Source organism: Suncus etruscus, chromosome 13 (assembly GCF_024139225.1).
Source record: "Suncus etruscus isolate mSunEtr1 chromosome 13, mSunEtr1.pri.cur, whole genome shotgun sequence".
In the NCBI taxonomy this organism is placed as follows: domain Eukaryota; kingdom Metazoa; phylum Chordata; class Mammalia; order Eulipotyphla; family Soricidae; genus Suncus; species Suncus etruscus.
The window spans coordinates 98,893,315-98,914,049 of record NC_064860.1 but is presented as its reverse complement, the minus strand read 5'-3'; positions in this window follow the sequence as shown (position 1 = coordinate 98,914,049).

Genomic DNA, 20,735 nt, shown 5'->3' with positions numbered 1-20,735 from the left:
TAGTGACCTCTTCTCAGCAGTCATCAGTGGCAGAAGTTTCCATAAGAGCTGCCTACAAGGTGTCACATCTTCCTGACTTCCCCTTGAAAATAGAAAATTACATAAATTATCAATCATCTTGTCTCATCTTCCCTGTACAGTTTGAACAGTAGATAACCTGTATGCTAGTTCAGTGACTTTAAGAATCACTTCGAGAATAGACAATATCCCTGAGGAGATGAGGAGATCCCAACAGTAAAAGGTGTATCCAGATATTTCCAAGAAAGGATGGAGGCAAACAGATGTGTAAGGACTACCCTAGCCAATCTCAGACTTGCAGAGGGGGGACATGTGGCCAGATACCACCACAGATGTATGCAAGTAGGGTGTAGGTCAGGTACAAGCCAGCATGGAATAGCAAGAGAATGTCCTCCACATTAAGCTCCCCTATCAGGCTGCCAGACTAAAAGCATGTTGTGGCCCTGGGGGACAATGCCAACCTAGATGATGGCAGGATCACAACCGCATGGATCTAGACACAACCACCAGAGGAGAGTTGATCACTAGTGAGGAACATCCACAGTGAGCTCATGCATGAAAGAGAAGGACATTTTCTATGCACATTTGGGGATTTTATCCCAATGCTTGATATTACCCTGAAGTAAGGTGCTAGGACCAAAAAGTAACAGCATGAATCAGCTTCTAAGAAATCAGCCCTCAACTGGTGTTAGAACCACAAAGGACAAAACCCTAAAGGTGGAGAAGTCCCAGCCTTCCCCAGCACTGCAGTCTTGTTCTTATCTCATTTGTCTCAGGCCTACTCTGTAAGTAAGGCGCTCCTAAAACAGTAGAAAAACTAAATAACCTTAGAGATCATTAAAACATCTCCAAAAGTGACAATCATCCTAGTTCTCAAAGTAGTCCTCAAAATATTCTGCAAATAAATGTCTAGCACGCACAAAGAAATAAGAAAGCATAAGCAAGAAATGGTAGAAATCACAGGAAGAAAAAAAAAAGATCCACAAAGACATGAAAAGTTAAATTACCCAATATACACTATTCCAAAAGCAATACTTACCAAAAATACCATTTAAAGAATGTATAGTATAAGAGTAAGATATAAAAACAACTTAAGTGTCCATGGACAGAGAACTAGATAAAAAAAGATGATATACATACACAATAGAATACTATACAACTATCTTCTACAAAATTAAATCTTGTCATGTGTAACAATATAGATGTAAGTAGACGTTATGCTAAGTGGAATAAGTCAGAAGGAGAAAGACACGTATTACATGATTTTACTCATGTGTGGAGTATCTTCTAAAAAGCAAATAAGCAAGCAAAACAAAATAAACCACCACGAAACCCGAATTAGGGTTACCAGAGAGGAAAAAGGATGTAGAACAGACTGGGGGAAGGTGGAGGTTGACTGGTTCGTGATGGATGCTAGCTAGTCTTTTGATGGATGGTGGATAGTATACGTCATGTATAGCTTTCCAATGAGAGGCTAAATATCTAAAACTTGTATACAGTATTATAAATGCATATCTCCCTAAAAGTAGGTAAAAGACTTTAATCGGCATATCTTTAAAGAAGATATGGCCAACAAACACATAAAAACATACTCATTATTGCTAACCAAAAAGGAAATGTTAATCATTTCATTTCCACCAAGATGACAAATAACAAAGAAACATAAAATAACAAGTGTTGACAACACTATGAAGAAAAATAAAATCTATTACTTGTAATTGTTGAAAACATAACTAGGGCCCGGAGAGATAGCATAGCGGCGTTTGCCTTGCAAGCAGCTGATCCAGGACCTAAGGTGGCCCATATGGTCGGTCCTCTGTGCCTGCCAGGAGCTATTTCTTTTTTTTTGGTTTTTGGGCCACACCCAGTGGTGCTCAGGGGTTCCTCCTGGCTGTCTGCTCAGAAACAGCTCCTGGCAGGCACGGGGGACCATATGGGACACCGGGATTCAAACCAACCACCTTTGGTCCTGGATCGGCTGCTTGCAAGGCAAACACCGCTGTGCTATCTCTCCGGGCCCCCAGGAGCTATTTCTGAGCAGATAGCCAGGAGTAACCCCTGAGCACCGCCAGGTGTAGCCAAAATCCAAAAAAAGAAAAAGAAAACGTAACTAAAAGATTATAACTTGGGGCCGGGCGGTGGCGCTGGAGGTAAGGTGCCTGCCTTGCCTGCGCTAGCCTAGGACGGACCGTGGTTCGATCCCCCGGCGTCCCATATGGTCCCCCAAGAAGCCAGGAGCAACTTCTGAGCGCATAGCCAGGAGTAACCCCTGAGCGTCACAGGGTGTGGCCCAAAAACCAAAAAAAAAAAAAAAGTAACACACTGGGGCCAGAGTGGTAGCACAGTGGTAGGGCATTTTCCTTGCACAACACTGACCTGGGGAGACCCAGGTTTGATTCCCAGCTCCCATATGGTCCCCAAAGCCTGCCAGGGGTGATTTCTGAGTGCAGAGCCAGAAATAACCTGAGTGCTATCGGATGTGGCCCAATCCCCACCCCCCCACCCCCCCCCACCCCCACCCCCGCCAAAAAGTAACATATTTTGGGCTAGTACAGAGGGTGGAGCTCTTGTTTTGCACACAGCTGACCAGGGTTCAATCCCCAGCATCCCACCTAGGCACCGCCAGGAATAATTTCTTTATTTTTGTTGTTTTTTTGTTTTTAGGTCACACCTGGCTGTGCTCAGGGATTACTCCTGGCTCTATGCTCAGAAATCGCTCGTGGCAGGCTCAGGGGACCATATGGGATGCTGGGATTCAAACCACCGACCTTCTGTACGCAAGGCAAACGCCTTACCTCCATGCTATCCCTCCAGCCCCAGGAATAATTTCTGAGTGCAGAACCAGGAATAACCCCTGAGTACTTTAGGGAAGGGGTCCTCAAACTTTTTAAACAGGGGGCCAGTTCACTGTTCCTCAGACCAGTGGAGGGTCTGACTCTAGTAAAAACAAAACTTATGAACGAATTCTTATGCACACTGCATATATCTTATTTTGCAATGAAGAAACAAAACAGATACAAATACAATATGTGGCCGGCGGGCCATCATTTGAGGACCACTGCTCTAAGTAATACCAGGATGGAGAGCTGGTCATTCACCCAAGATTGTGTAAGCACCCAAGAAAAATCTGAGAGGGTTATGGATAAGCACCCTCAGCCAACTTTCAAGATCTGCACAAACAGGAAATAAAAACTAAGAGAGAGTACTGAATTGCCCGGTTTCATCAGGAAGCATGTCCCAAGAAAGGCCGTTGCAAAATGACTAGATTTAGGGGTTGGCATCGGAGAAAAAGTCCATGTAGTCATAGCTAACTAAGCAGAAACTAAAGTGAAAACACGTGACGAATAATGGAGACTGCAGACCCTGTTCAGAAAAATCATTAAACACACCAACTGTAAGTAGAAGTACCAAAAATGGCAGAGGAAAGGAGAGAATCAGGTTTTCAGAGTTGTCACATATTGTTAGATGAAATGTTCGGTTATTGACAATCATTGAGACTTATAAAGAAAAAAGTGTAGCTCAGACCTGGCGGGTAGAGGCCGGGCTTAGGGATGATCGATCCACATAAACAGTTCTCGAGGAAGTCCTAACATTGGACTAAAAAGAAAAGGAAATGGGGCCAGAGATATAGTGCAGCAAGTGGGGCACTTGTCTTGCAAGCAGTCAGTCCAGGTTTGATCCCTGGCGTCCCATATGGGACATATGCCATCTCTCCGGCCCCGAGGGAGATAGAATTTAACATACAGAATACACTGAATAGTGAGGTGCTTCAAATCAAATGGTGTAATACAATTAAATCATTATTTATAAGGAATTATATCATCTTATACCTAAAAGTAAAAGAGCTCCGCAACTTAATAAATTAAGTTTTCCTCTCAAACTAGAGAACAGCTACTACAAAGGAAAATTATGGGCTAATTTTACTTAAGAACGTCAACACAAAAATCTTGAAGAAAACATTAGTCATGGAAATATTATAACAAGAAGCTAGTATTGGGCCAGAGAGATAGCATGGAGGTAGGGCATTTGCTTGCATGCAGAAGGGCAGTGATTCGAATCCCGGCATCCAATATGGTCCCCCGAGCCTGCCAGGACCAATTTCTGAGCATAGAGCCAGGAGTGACCCCTGAGCGCTGCTGGATGTGACCCAAGAACCAAAAAAAAGAAAGAAAAGAACAAGCTAGTATAAACAAACAGTGCTTTTCAGTGGTTATCTGTGGGTGAGAAAAAAATTACATTCTTACTGTTTTTGATGCTAATCTTTATTGTAGAAATTTTCTAAATAAGGACTCATTTTATGGATCAGGAATATTTCATTATTAATATTCTGCTGCTTTCTAATCTTTATGAAGTCAACTAATTAATGGTGAGAAGGCACAAGGGCCAGCTCAAAGTGATCATTTCATCCGAGTATTAGCAAAGCTCTAAGGAAGGCCGTATGTGTCTTAGTGCCTGTGTTTGATTATGAACAAAGGATAAATAGAAGAATTTACAAAGATAGGAATGTGATAATAGCAATCTTTGGGCTTTTTGCCCAGACATTAAGGGAGCGATCTCATACACAAATGTGTCTATAAATAGAATCCATACTGCACTTTAATGAATAATTTAAAAGCACTTTGCAAACAGGGTTAAGAAAACAGGAACCTAAATCCTCAAAAATCAATAGTTCTGTCCTATTCCAACCTGGTGACTTACAGAAACAACCCTTTGAGCTTTATATTATTTGTTAGAAACCTTGGGAGATGAATAGTTAAATATAAAAGGTCTTAAAACGGGCCCGGAGAGATAGCACAGCGGTGTTTGCCTTGCAAGCAGCCGATCCAGGACCAAAGGTGGTTGGTTCGAATCCCGGTGTCCCATATGGTCCCCTGAGCCTGCCAGGAGCTATTTCTGAGCAGACAGCCAGGAGTAACCCCTGAGCACCGCCGGGTGTGACCCAAAAAACCAAAAAAAAAAAAAAAAAAAAGGTCTTAAAACATCCACAAGCTTTGACCTATATTATCCTTCAGAAACCGTCAGTAATATACACCATTTCCTCTTTTCTTTTATTAAGGCACCAAGGTTTACAAAGTTATTCACAGTTGAGTTTCAGTCATGCAATGTTCCAGCACAAATATCACAAGTGTCAACTTACCTCCACTAATATCCCCAAGTTCCCTGCCACGTACCAACCTGCCTGCCTCCGTAACAGGCACATTTTCAAGTTTGGTCGTGGTGGCTAGGTGTAGGTAGGGCGTTTGCCTTGTGTGTGGGCAACCCGGGTTCAATCCCTGGCATCCCATAAGGTCCCCTGAGAACCCCTAGTAACGATTCCTGAGCACAGAGCCAGGCAAAACCCAAGTATCAGTTGGAGTGGCAAAAAAAGTGTGTTGCTGTAGTCTAGATTTCATGCCTTCAGTACTGCTGGTTCTGTTGTTTAGATATATACATGTATCGCACCTCTATGCCACCAATGTGCCAAGGCACCTGACCAATGCCCCCGTTGCTTCCCATCATCTCTTCTTACTTCCTCCCTCAATCTCTTTTTTCTCTTGTTCTTCCTACACTCGAGTCAAATCCACCCTTGAATTCTCTCATCCTATTATTCTATATAACACAGATAAGGGAGATCACCAGTGATTGCCCTTATTCTTCTGATTTACTTCACATCTGCCAGTTCCATCCAAATTGCAGTGAATGGCATGATTCCATGTGACTTGCAGACAATAACTGTAGAGAACATTTATCAAAGCTTTATCTATGACAGAAGATATTTTGATGGATCATAAATACCCAGCTATGAGAAAGTGGGAAAGTCCATATTCTCTCTTGAAAATGTATATACCTCTCCTTTTCTCTCCAGTCACATTTCTCTAAGCAACTTTCTTTCAAGAAAGCTATCTTACTTCATGTGGCTGGAGAGACAGTACAGCAGGTAAAGTGTTTGCCTTGCACATGGCTGACCAGAGTTCAGTCCCTGACACCACATAATGTTCTCTGAGCCTGTCAATAGTAATCCCTAAGCAGAGTCAAGAGAAGCCCCGAGACCACCAGGCATGGCACAAAAAATAAAACCTAAAAAGTAAAAAAAAATTAAAAAATTAAAATCATGTTTTATAAAGATATACAATATAAGGAAATGCTAACTAGATAAGAGAAAGAGAAAAAAAGCTTATAAATGATATTAAAGAATGAATCCCAACTAAATATAAAAGTAAAAGCACTGTGGTTCTTTTTTTTTTTTTTTTTTTTAATTTTGGGCCATTCTCAGCGATGCTCAGGGGTGACTCCTGGCTCTGAATTCAGAAATAGCTCCTGGCAGGCTCAGGGGACAATATGGGATGCTGAGGATTGAACCCAGGTCCATCCCAGGTGGATCGCAAGACAAATGCCCCTACCACTTCACTATCGCTCCGGCCCAACTGGCGGTCCTTTTATGGTAAAATTATGGATAATGCATTATTTGGTCCTATTCTATTTTCTGCTTGCTCCAACTTTCCTACAAAAAAAAAAAATTGTGGGGCCGGGAAGGTGGCGCTAGAGGTAAGGTGTCTGCCTTACAAGCGCTAGCCAAGGAACGGACCGCGGTTCGATCCCCAGGCGTCCCATATGGTCCCCCCAAGCCAGGGGCGATTTCTGAGCACATAGCCAGGAGTAACCCCTGAGCGTCAAACGGGTGGGGCCCAAAAACCAAAAAAAAAAAAAAAAATTGTAATTTTTATAAATTAATATATTTTTATAAATAAAAAGGCTTTAAAATATTTTGGGGGTTTTTGGGCCACACCTGGAGGCACTCAGGGGTTACTCCTGGCTCCGTGCTCAGAAATCGCTCCTGGCAGGCCTGGGGGACCATATAGGATGCCGGGATTCGAACCACCATCCTTCTGCATGCAAGGCAAATGCCCTACCTCCATGCTATCTCTCCGGCCCCATTGATCAGCAAAATCTTCAACTCAGGTGTCGAGTTTCTTCCTTTTAACTCTGTATGGGGAGACTAGACATAATGAGTTTCCATCATGGTCCTATTTTTGTGGATCAACTCACAACTCATAGTCCCAAATAAACTGCTCTCTGAACTACTGAAGCAGGAAAGTATTTCAAGAAAAAAAGGAAGAGTTTTCTATGGTGAAAGCTAGAGCAAAATTTTTCAGCAAGATGCATACCAGTCTTTAATGCTGGTTAAGATCTGGACCAATGCGAACTAATCTCAAAAAGGAGACTTTTCTTCTGTAATCATGTGGGGGGGGAGGAGAGGGAGAGAGAGAGAGAGAGAGAGAGAGAGAGAGAGAGAGAGAGAGAGAGAGAGACGAATCACCAAGGTCGGTTCTGAAAAGAGCAATAGAACGTTCATAACAAGTAAAACCCAATATGCTTTTTAACTTCACATTATAGTTGGTCCCTTGATGAATACCACATTTGCAAAATCTGCAAACAAGACTTGGAGGGGAACACAGTATGAAATTTTGACTAACACTGAAGTACTGACATAAATAGCTTACACACTAATATCTAATAACATTCAGTTGTCCTAAATTCATAAATGGAAGATTCCACCTTCCTGTCCCATATGAAATTAAGTTCCATCAAAGTAAGTCATATGAAATTATGAGTAACCCCATATGAAATTAAGTCAAAGTAACAATTCAGTCAAAGTTTGGGGCCGGTGAGGTGGCGCTAGAGGTAAGGTGTCTGCCTTGCAAGCGCTAGCCAAGGAAGGACCGAGGTTCGATCCCCCGGTGTCCCATATGGTCCCCCCAAGCCAGGGGCAATTTCTGAGTGCTTAGCCAGGAGTAATCCCTGAGCATCAAACAGGTGTGGCCGAAAAAGAAAAAAATTCAGTCAAAGTAACTCCTCTATCCAATGAAATGTAAGCAATTATAAGACTAACAAACTTTCTAAAGCTATTAATTGTTGGTGCAAGAATCCCCACCCCATGTTCTTTAAAGGCCTAGATACATAGCACATAAGTAATTTTGACAAACTTCTAAGAAACAGAAATTGCTTACTCTCAGAAACCCTTATAGAGGTGTGGAAGCGCCACCTTGATATCCATCAGAATACAGATATTACAAGGTGATTATTGTTCAACACATCTTATAAGCCTATACACCAAAATACCAAACAAAATACCATACTGAATTCAATGATAAGTTTTAATATATTACATCATGACCAAGAAAAATCCCTAGAAATCGATGATGGTTGACAATTAAAAGATAGTGTCCATGATAACTTACTTGGGAGAGTGCCCGCCTTGAAGGAGTGAGCCCTCAAGTTTGATCTCTGGCACCAACTCACATGCCAAGTGCAATACAGGCAACACTGGTGTTTAGGATCTCCAGGGCATCATGACCAAGAGTGAGACCTCTGGGGGCCGGGCGGTGGCGCTAGAGGTAAGGTGCCTGCCTGCCTTGCCTGCGCTAGCCTAGGACGGACCGCGGTTCGATCCCCCAGCATCCCATATGGTCCCCCAAGCCAGGAGCAACTTCTGAGCGCATAGCCAGGAGTAACCTCTGAGCATCACTGGGTGTGGCCCAAAAACCAAAAAAAAAAAAAAAAAAGAGTGAGACCTCTGGAAATACAGCTAAGCATGTGAGGACTACAACCTCTAAGTGTGCACACTGCCCCTCTAAGTGAGTACTGCAACCGAGGAAGCAACCCCAGTTATTACAGCAATAAAAGGAAAAAGAGGGAGAATGTACATGGTCAGAGAGACAGCTCAACGAACTGCACACATGCCTGGCATTGACAAGGCACAATTGGACCCTAGGCAACAGACAGTGTCCAGAGCACCAAGGGCAGCCCTCTTGACCTCCAGAAAAAAAAAAAAAAAAAGGCATAATAAAATTAAAGTCAAAGGGCCGGGAAAGTAGCGCTAGAGGTAGCAAGCAATAGTGTAGGACGGACCGCGGTTCGATCCCCCGGTGTCCCATATGGTCCTCCCAAGCCAGGGGCGATTTCTAAGCACATAGCCAGGAGTAAACCCTGAGCGTCAAACAGGTGTGGCCCAAAAACCAAAAAAAAAAAAAACTAAAGTCAAAGATTAAAATATTTATGTCAGACACAACTCAAAGGAAAAAAATAAAATCACCTGAATAAATACAGAAAACATGTGATACATTTCAAGACTTGGGGGCCAGAGGGCTAGTACAATAGGTAGCATGAGGGGCCGGGCGGTGGCGCTAAAGGTAAGGTGCCTGCCTTGCCTGCGCTAGCCTTGGACGGACCGCGGTTCGATCCCCCGGTGTCCCATATGGTCCCCCGAGCCAGGAGCAACTTCTGAGCGCATAGCCAGGAGTAACCCCTGAGCGTTACCGGGTGTGGCCCAAAAAACCAAAAAAAAAAAAAAAAAAAAAATAGGTAGCATGTTTGCTTTTCTTGCAGACAACCTGAGTTTTATCCTTGGCACCAAATATGGTTCCCCAAGCCCACCAGGAATGATTCCTGAGTGTGGAACCATGAAGAAGCCCTAAGTATCACCAAGTGTGGCCCAAAAACAAAAAAAAAAATCAAAACATTAATTTTTTAGTATTGTACTAAAAGTATTAGATTAATAGAATCTAAATTTTAGATTGTACTAAAACTATCAACAAAACTATTGCACTAAAAAACTAATAATAAACTAAGTACTAAAAACATCTTTAGCCTAATAAAAGGAATATATAAAAAGTAAAAAAATTAAATAAACTTTAATGAAAGGCTTTCAACGAGTTTCTTTTAAGGTTAAAGCTGGGTTTAGATAAATACTACAAGAAGTTAGGTACTTGCTTTGCATACAACTAGTTTGCCATAACCCTGACTTAATTCCCAGCACCACATATGGTCAGTCTGCTGTATAGAGGAAGCCTCATCCCCCAACCCTGGGGGGCTTGTGGAATGTGAGTCTGGAAGCAACGGCAACACAGGAAATAATCCACACAGGTTAGGGAGATAACACAGGCTCAGGAACTTCTACCACAAGCTCTCTACCAGCAGGCAAAAGGGCATCAGCAGAAAGGCAAAACGGAAGCAGTATCTCTAACCTGAAGTCTTTGTCGGGAAGAACAGGACCACCCCACAGGCAGAGAATGGTCAGGGGCCAATCCGAGGTTCTTCCCATCCAGGTGGGAGAAGCACTTGTAAAGAAGAAATGTTCTGATCAGCTTGGGAACCAGTTACTCCAACACCCTGAGCACTGCCAGGAGTCTGTCCTGAGCAGAAATAGTACCTGAAAACTGGGTATGGCCCAAATAACAAAAACAAAACAAAAAAAAAAATTAAATCCTAAATAATAAAGTAAAAACAGGGCCCGGAGAGATAGCACAGCGGCGTTTGCCTTGCAAGCAGCCGATCCAAGACCAAAGGTGGTTGGTTCGAATCCCGGTGTCCCATATGGTCCCCCGTGCCTGCCAGGAGCTATTTCTGAGCAGACAGCCAGGAGTCACCCCTGAGCACCGCCGCATGTGGCCCAAAAACCAAAAAATAAATAAATAAAATAAAGTAAAAACAACATAAGGATAACTTTATCACAATTTCTGAGCAATCTGTCTAGTAGTCCAAACAAAGGGGAAAGACAAAGTAAGTAATTTAGATAAATATTACAAAGGGGGGCCAGAGAAATAGCATGAAGGTAGGGCATTTGCCTTGCATGCAGAAGGACAGTGATTCAAAACCCGGCATCCCAAATGGTCCCCTGAACCTGCCAGGAGTGATTTCTAAGTGTAGAGCCAGGAGAAACCCCTGAGCGCTACCGGATGTGACCCAACCCCCCAAAATAAAATATTACAAAGGAAGAAATTATCATCATTCACATGGATAAATCAGAAATTTAGTCATGCATGTGTTTCAAAGACAGCTTTGCAAGGGCCAGAGTGATAGCATGGTGGGTAGGGCATTTGCCTTGCATATGACCAACCAGCATTCAATCCCCAGCATCCCATAGGCTCCCTCGAGCCTGCTTAGAGTGATTTCTGAGCACAGAGTCAGGAGTAACTCCTTAGTGCTGGCGGGTATGGACCAAAAACCAATAACCAAAAAACAGAAAAATAAAATAAAATAAAATAAAATAAAATAAAATAAAATAAAACAAAACAAAACAAAACATGGAACTGGAGAGATGGCATGGAGGTGCGGTGTTTGCCTTGCATGCAGAAGGACAGTGGTTCGAATCCCGGCATCCCATAAGGTCCTCCGAGCCTGCCAGGAGCGATTTCTGAGCGTAGAGCAAGAAGTAACCCCTGAGTGCTGCCGGGTGTGACAAACAAAAAACAAACAAATAAACAAAAAAAACGCATAATAGCCCTCTTCAAGCATTTCCAAAAGTGTCCCTCAGGCAAAAAGTCAAGAGTAAGCCTTAAACACCACTGGATGTGGCCAAAAAATAATAATAATACTAAATAAAATAAAATTAAAAAATTAAAAAAGAGGGCTATGGGCCCGGTAAGATAGCATGGAGGTAGGGTGTTTGCCTTGCATGCAGAAGGAGGCTGGTTTGAATTCGACATCCCAAATGTGCTGTCCGCTGTGACCCAAACCCCCCCCCAAAAAAAAGGAGGGCTATAACAAGGAATGTATTCAAGAGTACTCATAGTGCATAAGAAAAAGACAAACCTAATCGTTAAAATAAACATCTGTTCAACAAAACAGCATTTTTAAAAGATTAAAACACAGAACACAAATAGAATCCAGGATATTTTTTTTTTAATTTAAAGATATAAATAGCCATCCAGATAACAAACAGAAAAATAGTTTAAGAATTCCACTTATGGGCCCGGAGAGATAGCACAGCGGTGTTTGCCTTGCAAGCAGCCGATCCAGGACCAAAGGTGGTTGGTTCGAATCCCGGTGTCCCATATGGTCCCCCGTGCCTGCCAGGAGCTATTTCTGAGCAGACAGCCAGGAGTAACCCCTGAGCACCGCCGGGTGTGGCCCAAAAACCAAAAAAAAAAAAAAAAAAAAGAATTCCACTTATGAAACTGTTCGGTATGGTCATGGTGGACCCCAACATTGTTAGGAAGGCATAGAGAAAAAAAAAAAATTTTTGACAGCCATTAAAACCATTAAAGGCCTGAGTCAGAATGATAGTACAGTGGGGTGGGGAACATATGTGAATGACCTGGGTTCAATTACTGGCACCTCATTTGGTCTCCCAAGCCTGCTGGAAGTAATTCCTGATCAGAGCCCAGAGTAAACCCTGAGCACCACAAAGTGTATCCAAAAACAAAAGAAAAAAAGAAAAAAAATTAAAAAACAAAGACTCTGAAAGATGTTTAGAAAAGGGGCCGGAGAGACAGCACAGCGGTGTTTGCCTTGCAAGCAGTCGACCCAGGACCTAAGGTGGTTGGTTCGAATCCCAGTGTCCCATATGCTCCCCATGCCTGCCAGGAGCTATTTCTGAGCAGATAACCAGGAGTAACCCCTGAGCACCACCGGGTGTGGCCCTAAAACAAAAAACAAAAAAAAAAAAAAAAATATATATATATATATATATATGTTTTTAAAAAATCTTTAGAAATGACTTTGACGGGGCCGAAGAGATAGCACAGTGGCATTTGCCTTGCAAACAGCCAATCCAGGAATCCCAGCTGGTTCGAATCCCAGTGTCTCATATGGTCCCCTGTGCCTGCCAGAGCAGATAGCCAGGGGTAACCCCTGAGCACAGCTGGGTGTGGCCCAAAAACCAAAAAAAAGAAATGATTTTGACAATAGTATAAGGGTACAATTGTACCATCCTACAATTTTACTGATAGACATATGCCGGACTGACTCCACCAGCACAGAGGAAAGATGCATCAATGGGACATGGAATAATAAGTGGAGACTGAACAAGATGCACAAGACCCCAAGTGAAAATCAGGCCAACTGGGACCGGAGAGATAGCATGGAGGTAAGACGTTTGCCTTGCATGCAGAAGACGGTGGTTCAAATCCCAGCATCCCATACAGTCCCCCAAGCCTGCCAGGAGCAATGTCTGAGTATAGAGCCAGGAGTGACTCCTGAGCGCTGCTGGGTGTGATCCAAAAACCGAAAGAAAAGAAAGAAGAAAGGAAGAGAGGAAGGGAGGGAGGAAGGAAGGGAGGGAAGGAGGGAGGAAGGAAGGGAAGGAGGGAGGGAGGGAAGGAGGGAAGGAAGGAGGGAGGGAGGGAGGAAGGGAAGGAGGGAAGGAGAGAGGGAGGGAGGGAGGGAGGGAGGGAGGGAGGGAGGGAGGGAGGGAGGGAGGGAGGGAAAATCAGGTCAAGGGGCCGGGGCGGTGGCGCTAGAAGTAAGGTATCTGCCTTGCCAGTGCTAGCCTAGGACGGACCACGGTTCGATCCCCCGGTGTTCCATATGGTCCCCCAAGCCAGGAGTGACTTCTGAGTGCATAGCCAGGAGTAACCCCTGAGCGTCACCGGGTGTGGCCCAAAAACCAAAAAAAAAAAAAAAAGTCAGGTCAAGTATCACAATATCAAATGCCTATATTTCCAAGAGGTAAAAGTGGGGGCTTGGGGGATCAAAACCAGCTTACACTGGAGGCATCCTCCTTCAAACAGGAGCAGGAATATTTTACCTTCTCAAGACAACCTCATTGTGTTATTTCCCCCTTAAATTTCACAAGCTAAAAACTTCCTAAAGGTAAGATTCAACTATCAGTTTTCTGTGGCTGCTACAAAAATCATCACAAATTTTGTAACTGAAAACAACACAAAAAGATTATACCATAGTTCTGAAGGTTAGAAATCAGACACAGATCTCACAGAGCTAGAATGAAGCTAAAATCAAGATTGCATCAGAACTGTGTTCCTTCTGGAGGTTCTGGGGGCGAGAGTCCATCTCATCTTTTCCAGTCTTGAGAGGTTGCCCAAATTCCTTGGCTGATGGTCGTTTCCATCCTCAATGGAGTCAATGCCAACCATGACTGGCAAAATCTTCCTCAGTTCACATGGCTGTGACACTGATTCTTTTCCACCCTTTCCCATATTTAAGGACCCTGTGATTATGCTGGGCCAGAAAGGTAATCCAGGATAATCTCTTTATCTTAATACCTGCAAGGGCCAGCAAGGGCCAGTTGGCTAAAGAACCTACAGTACATCTTCTATCTTAAATCCTCTTTGTCATATAATATATAGTCACTGGTTCTGGACATTGTGGACAGAGAGTTTTGAAGAGCAATGTTCTGCCTACTACATAATCCTCGATATATTTCTTTTTAATTATTGTTAATAGAGTTGTGTTTATTTAATTCTAGGCACCATGGTTTATAATATTGATATGGGCAGGGTTTCGTGCATAAATCATTCCACCAGCATACCATCCACCAGACTTTCCTCTCCACTATTGTCCCAGTTCTCCCCACCCTATCCTGTCCCCTCCCAATCTTCTCTCCAGTGATATGTTTCCTATTAAAGACAAGTTCTCAGTTTCTGTCGCCTTTGGGTATTTTTGATTCATTACTATTTCTTTACATACTACATATCTTCTATCTACTTCTAAGGGAATCCCTTTCACCGTGCTCCCCATACCTCCAATCTCAGTAGGACTATATATCCTGTTCTCCAGTAACAACCCACCAGCCTTCCGTTTCTAACCAGATCACATCCATCTATACCCGGATTAGCACTCCTTACTCCTCCTCCAAGGGCCAGCCAATCACCACTTCCTCTCTGAAACCTTCTCTGATACCAATCCTAGTGGAGCACCACCTCTTCAACACCTCAGCACTGCCTTTTTTGTGAATCCCAACTACAGCACTGCTTGGAGCCCTCTGTTGACATGTTCTTTCCTAACTATAACAGTGAGGGCCACAATAAGAATGTTCTACCGGAGGTCTGGCAAGATAACAAAGGGACTTGCCTTGCATCTGCCCACCACACTGGTTCAATCCATGGTACTTTATATGGTCCCCCACACCTGTCAGGAGTGAACCCTCAGTGCAACGCCACGAGTAAGTCCTGAACACCGCCGACTCTATTAATCCACTATGGCTTCCCAGATCATAACGTAGAACCTGGCAAAAAGCTGACAGTGTTTCTGGAGCTGGTAGATGACAGAAAAAGAAACGCTTCTTGGATTTTCCAAAATCAAACGCATGTGTAAGAGTAACCTGGAATAAGTCAAGGGAGTCAAAGAACTAAAGTTCAAATGCTCCCAGAAAAACAGCTCACAATTCCCAGCTTAGTCCACGATCGTGTGAAAGAATGTCAGTGCCACAAGTGACACCCACTATTTTTATTACGAATCTGTAGAGAATGAAGAAAGACAAATTGACCTGAGGCAAAATTTACCTCAAGAAAAAATATTATGTATCTACATTAGTGGACAAAGAGATTCTGAAAAGTATGGAAGAGTGGACAGCGAACACCATTTGAAACACAGGGTCCCTACGAGTCGCCACAGAGGGACCGGCTCTCTTCTTCAGGAAGGCTGGGATCTGCCACAGCGGAGAAAGGCAGGGTCGGTCCAATCAACTCTATTCCAGGGAAGAAGTCTCTCACGTCTGTTTACAATCGTGGGCGCATGATTTTTTTTAAAGTGCAGCTATGGAAAAGGGACTTAATGAACGTCAGTGGCTTGTACCTCGATGCCCGTAGTCGAGCAGGAAAAGAAAATCCCACCTGGGTCAGAAAAGCGAATCAAGAGGAAGAAAAATGTAGTCTAGACACGGATGTACTTTGCGGAAAGTTGAAAGGGAGAGCGGCTTCAAACGCGTGAAGGCTTGCCGCCGTCAGTCCACCAGGACTGCCCGTTCAACTTCGGTCGCCTCTTTCTCTCTGTTTTCCCCTTCTTTCTTTCTTTCTTTCTTTCTCTCTTTCTCTCTTTGTTTCTTTCTTTCTTTCTTTCTTTCTTTCTTTCCGTCTGTCTGTCATCTCTGCTTCCTTTCGGACCGGCAAGCGGCTTTGCGAAAACGAGGGCGCCAAGAGGGAAGCGAGTCGCCGCCGGCGGGAGGGAGGAAACCAGCGGGACGCGCGTTTCAGCACCACGGACAGCGGCGGCGCCACGCGGGGCCCCAGGGGGCCGGGGAGGGCGGGGAGGGACGGAGGCGGAGGCGGAGAGACACAGAGACAGAGAGACAGAGAGACAGAGACAGAGAGACAGACACACAGACGCCGTCGGGCTCGTGCGGGAGCGCAGGCCCCTGGGCGCAGTGGGGAGCGGCGCGGCGCGTGTCGGGCTCGGCCGGCAACGACCGGACCGGGGCGCCGCGGGGCGTCGGTCGGGGCGCGAGGGGCGCGGGGCGAGGAGCGAGCGAGCGAGCGAGCGGGAGCCCAGCCGGGCCCGGGGCGCGCGTCCGGCGCGGGACGTCCGTTTCCCCGAGGGCCGGCGCCCCAAACGGCCGCGGCGGGCGGAGGGCGGAGGAGGGCGGCGGAGGGCGGCGGACGCCCCCACCCCGCCCCGCCCCACCGCGGCCCGCCGAGTCGACTCGCCCAACTTTCCCGCGCGGCCGCGACCCCGAAACTTGCCGGCCCCCGCCCCGCCGCCCCTCCTCCCCTCACTCACAGTCCGCGGGCCGAGAGGGGCGGCGGGCGGCGGCGGCGGAGAGCCGAGAGCCGAGAGCCGAGAGCCGAGGCGGCGCCGGAGACGAGGCGACCAGAGAAGCGGCGGCGGCGGCGGCGCCGGCGGAGACGCGGCGGCGGGAGCTCCGGCTGCGGGCGCTCCAGCCCCGGCGCCCGTTGCGCGCGGCGCGGGCCCCGCCCCCGAGCCGCCGCCGGCCAATCCCGCGCCGCCCGCCGCCGCCCGCCCCGCCCCCGCGAGGGCGGGGCCGCCGAGAGCGGGCCTGATTGGCCGACCGCACCGCGGGAGGCGGGACGGCGCCCGGCGCGGCCTACCGGCGCGCGAGAAGCCCCGGAAAGCGGCCAATCGGCGCGCGGGGAGGGAGGGAGGGAGGGAGGGAGGGAAAGAGGGGAGGAGGGTGGGGCGGGGCGGGGCGGGGCGTGGCCGTTGGCTGGGCGTGGAGGGTCACTGGGCGGGGCTTGCGGGTCACGTGTCTCTGGGTGGGCGGGGCGTGGGGCTCTGGGCGGGGCCGGGCCGGGCCGGGGTCACCGGAGGGACGGACGGACGGACGGACGGACGGACGGACGGACGGACGGACGGACGGACGGACGGACGGACGGACGGACGGACGGACGGAGGGATGGACGGATGGAGGGATGGAGGAGGGGCTCAGGAGGCAGAAAAGTCTGGGCAGGCCACTGGGTTGGAGGGGGTCACTGGGCAGGGTGAGGGGTCATTGGGTGGGGAGGGGGCAGAAAAAGCCACTGGGCTTGATGGGGGGACCACTGGGTGCGGTACAGGAGGGCCACAGGACAAGGCAGGGCAGGGCAGGGCAGGGCAGAACAGCAGTCACTAGGCTGGGCACGAAGGGTCGCTGAGCGGGCGCAGTGGCCGTGGCAATCGTGGTCGGCCGTGGCCATCGGGAAAGGCTGCTTTCTTTTCTGGGGAGCTGGGCAGAGGACCAGGCCTGGGCCCGGTCTGGGGCAGGACCAGGCAGGCCTGCAGAGTGACACCAGGATGGCAGGAGCAGCTTCGGGGAGTCCTGCCCTGGGCTTGGCTCGTGGCCCTTGCTCCCTTTCACGCCTCCTTCCCTCCCTTCTCCATCTCCTGCGGGGCTGTGCCCAAGCAGCCACAACTGCCCAGTGCTCGCTCATCGGCAGAGCCTGGCCCGCTGTGCGGGTGAGCCTGTGCTCAGCCTCATGCCCCAGAGGCCAAGACACGCCTGCAGGCCAGCCTGGGAGTGCAACTTGGGAGCTACTCCCCAACCCGTGCTTCGGGGACTTCTCAGGTGACCTGCACAGGCGGGCCCTCGTGTTGGTGCTGCGAAGCCTGAGCTCAGCCATCTGAGCCCACCCAGCTCCACACACAGCCTCAACAGGCAGAGAAGGGGCCAGGCAGGGCAGGTCTGGCTGGGGGTTCCTCCTAACCAAACAGGGGCATCAGCTGGGGTGTGGGAGACAATGGGGGAGCATGTCTCTTGCCGGAGATTCAGCCTCCCTCTCTCAGGAGAGACTTGGGCAGGGGAGGTGTTCCCGACATCTCCACCCTGGAGTGCCAGACCCAGGACAGGATCCAGGACAGGAACAAGAAAGGAAGCCCTTGGACCCAACCAAAGACCCAGGTGCAGGGCTGGGGTCTGGGACCCCGCAGCTCAGCCTGCTGACAGCCCGCCTCCCCCTGGAGAAGGAGCTGGGGTGAACACAGGCGGAGCCCCCCCCCCCCGCCCGCACCCCAGATTACAGGCTGCCAGCTCCCACTTCCCCAGCCCCTGCAGCAGACCCTGAGCTCCCAGCTGCCTACTGAAAGACACAGTTAGTCATTACCCAAGTAATGATAGTGTTCCTGGGACAGCCTGTTGGACCCTCAACTCCCCATTATCTCCAGTTCCTGTGAGCCTGGAGGGAAACGTGGCTCATCTCCTGCCTCCGCCCTTGACACATAGACAATCCCTGTGTGCAGCGTGCGCGCACACACACCATGACACCACTCAGAAGCCAGGCCCAGAGCCCAGCAGGCCCCGGGGGCCTCGCAGCTGGGCCGGACCCTCCCTTCCCCACACACTACTGGTCCAATGCTCCACCTCCCGTGGCTTCTCGCCAGCACCACGTGTGCGTGTGTGTGTGTGTGTGTGTGTGTGTGTGTGTGTGTGTGTGCACCGGTGTGTATGTCCGGGCAACACCATCACCCCCTCCCTGAGAAACCACCAGGGGCCAAGTTTATAAATAACTCATGATGCCTTCGTGGGGCTCAGGGTGAAAGCGGGAAGGAGCCTATCATCACCCGGTGCTTGGCCCCATGACAGGGATGAATCAAGACTGGTGATGTCTCCAGTGCCTGGCCCTGCTGAGCGTCACCCACAGAGGCCTGAGGGGTGGCCACCCTGCCACAGGCTGGAGCACTGGGGCTTGAAAGGCGGGAGCCGTGGCCGGAAAATGGCCCTGTGCTTCTGAAGCGTGCAGGTCCCCAGGCCCTGCTGCCTGAACCCACACTCCCCCATCCGTGCCCACCCTGTGTGCAGGGGAGGCCTGGAGCCAGGCTGAGAGGAAAGTCAGGCCCTGCACTAAGAGACGAAGGCCAATTGTGCTCCATTGGCTACACACACATACACACACACACACACACACACACACACACACACACATCACCACACAGTCCTCAGTCACACTGTACCTGGGCATACAAAAGTGCCGTGACAGGCTCACAGCACATCCCACACACCTGCAGCAGCTCGCACAGGCACACGCCTAGGAGACAGGGAGCAGGGGCAGAGGTGGCAGAGCGGCCCTGGGGTTCTCACGGTGCAGCCAGACCCTGGCCCTGACCAGCGCAGGAGGGAGCAGGCGCCACAGCCAATCCCTCGAGGGGATGAAAACAGACCTGGCTTCAGGTGTTCGGGCCAACCGCAGTGGTCGGGACTCCGTTGCCCAAACCTGTCGGATCTCACCTGGAATAGCTCTTGCATTTGGTCACTTCCAGATCCCTTAGAAAAGGTCCTCCAGGTAAAACCAGAGTGAATTTCCAGCCCACATGTCCACACTGCACCAAATAAATAAGTGCTCCAGGGCAAGGCCGTGAAGGGCCAAGATGGGACTGTCCCAGGCAGTGACCTGAGCCATCAAGGCTGAGGACAGGCTGAATCAGTATCAGGATCCTTTTCAGACCTGCCCCAGCTGGCCTGCCACTCATCACAGGGCCACGCATTGGTTCCACCCTCACACTGATCCTCTGCTCTCACGCTGAGAGGTACTGTGGCACTGGTACTCTGCTCTCCTGCTGGGCAATACTATGTAAAACAAATCCTGGTGGTTTGTGAAATCACCCCAAATGCTGTATTTCCACCCCCAGGTGGATGTGACTGATGCAGGTAGCAGTGAAGAATTCATAAACCAAGCCAGTCAGGAGAGTCACGGAGTCAGTTTGCTTTTTCCTGGTGGTCTCTCAGTCTGAGTAGGCCAAGCCAAACTGCTCTTTCTTTAGTCTCCCAGAACAAAACCCACCAGAGCAGGGCAAGGTAGAATGACCCAGGTGGGCTTGTACATATCCGAGGAAGAGGTTTAAAGGAGAGAGGAGAAAAAAAAAAAAAGGAAAGAGGAGAAGATGGGGGAACGCCTTTGTTTGGGTTAATAGCTGGGTATATTATCTTACAGTACTGTGGAACTGGTTCTCTGCTCTCATGGTACTGAGGTATTGGTACTCTGCTACAACAGAGACTGGCTACATGGTCCCTCACCCAATTCCCCAGAGCCAGCTCTCAGGGCCGTCACAAGCTGTGTGTCCAGCAGCACGTCTTTGAGTTTTGCTCACCCTGAGATAATACTTTGCCCGTGCCTGCAACCAGGTTCAGAAACAATGGTTCTTTGTTTGTTTGTTTGTTTGGTTTGGTTTTCTGGACCACACCCATTTGATGCTCAGGGGTTACTCCTGGCTAAGCGCTCAGAAATTGCCCCTGGCTTGGGGGAACCATGTGGGATGCTGGGGGATGGAATCTCGGTCCTTCCTTGGCTAGCGCTTGCAAAGCAGACACCTTACCTCTAGCGCCACCTCAGCCGGCCTCAGAAACATTGGTTCTTATTCAACTCTGATGCCATTTGTTGGGTGAGTCTCAGGATCGTGTTACATGGTGTTACAGAGATGACTGTGTGACAGGATAGTGCATGTGACAGGGATGGGAGTGTTACAGGGTTGTTAGATCTCAGGGATGGTGTGTATGTGCGATGGATCAGAGACTCTGACAGGAATGTGTGACAGGTATGTGATAGTGTTGGTGTGACAGGAAGAGTATGACAGGA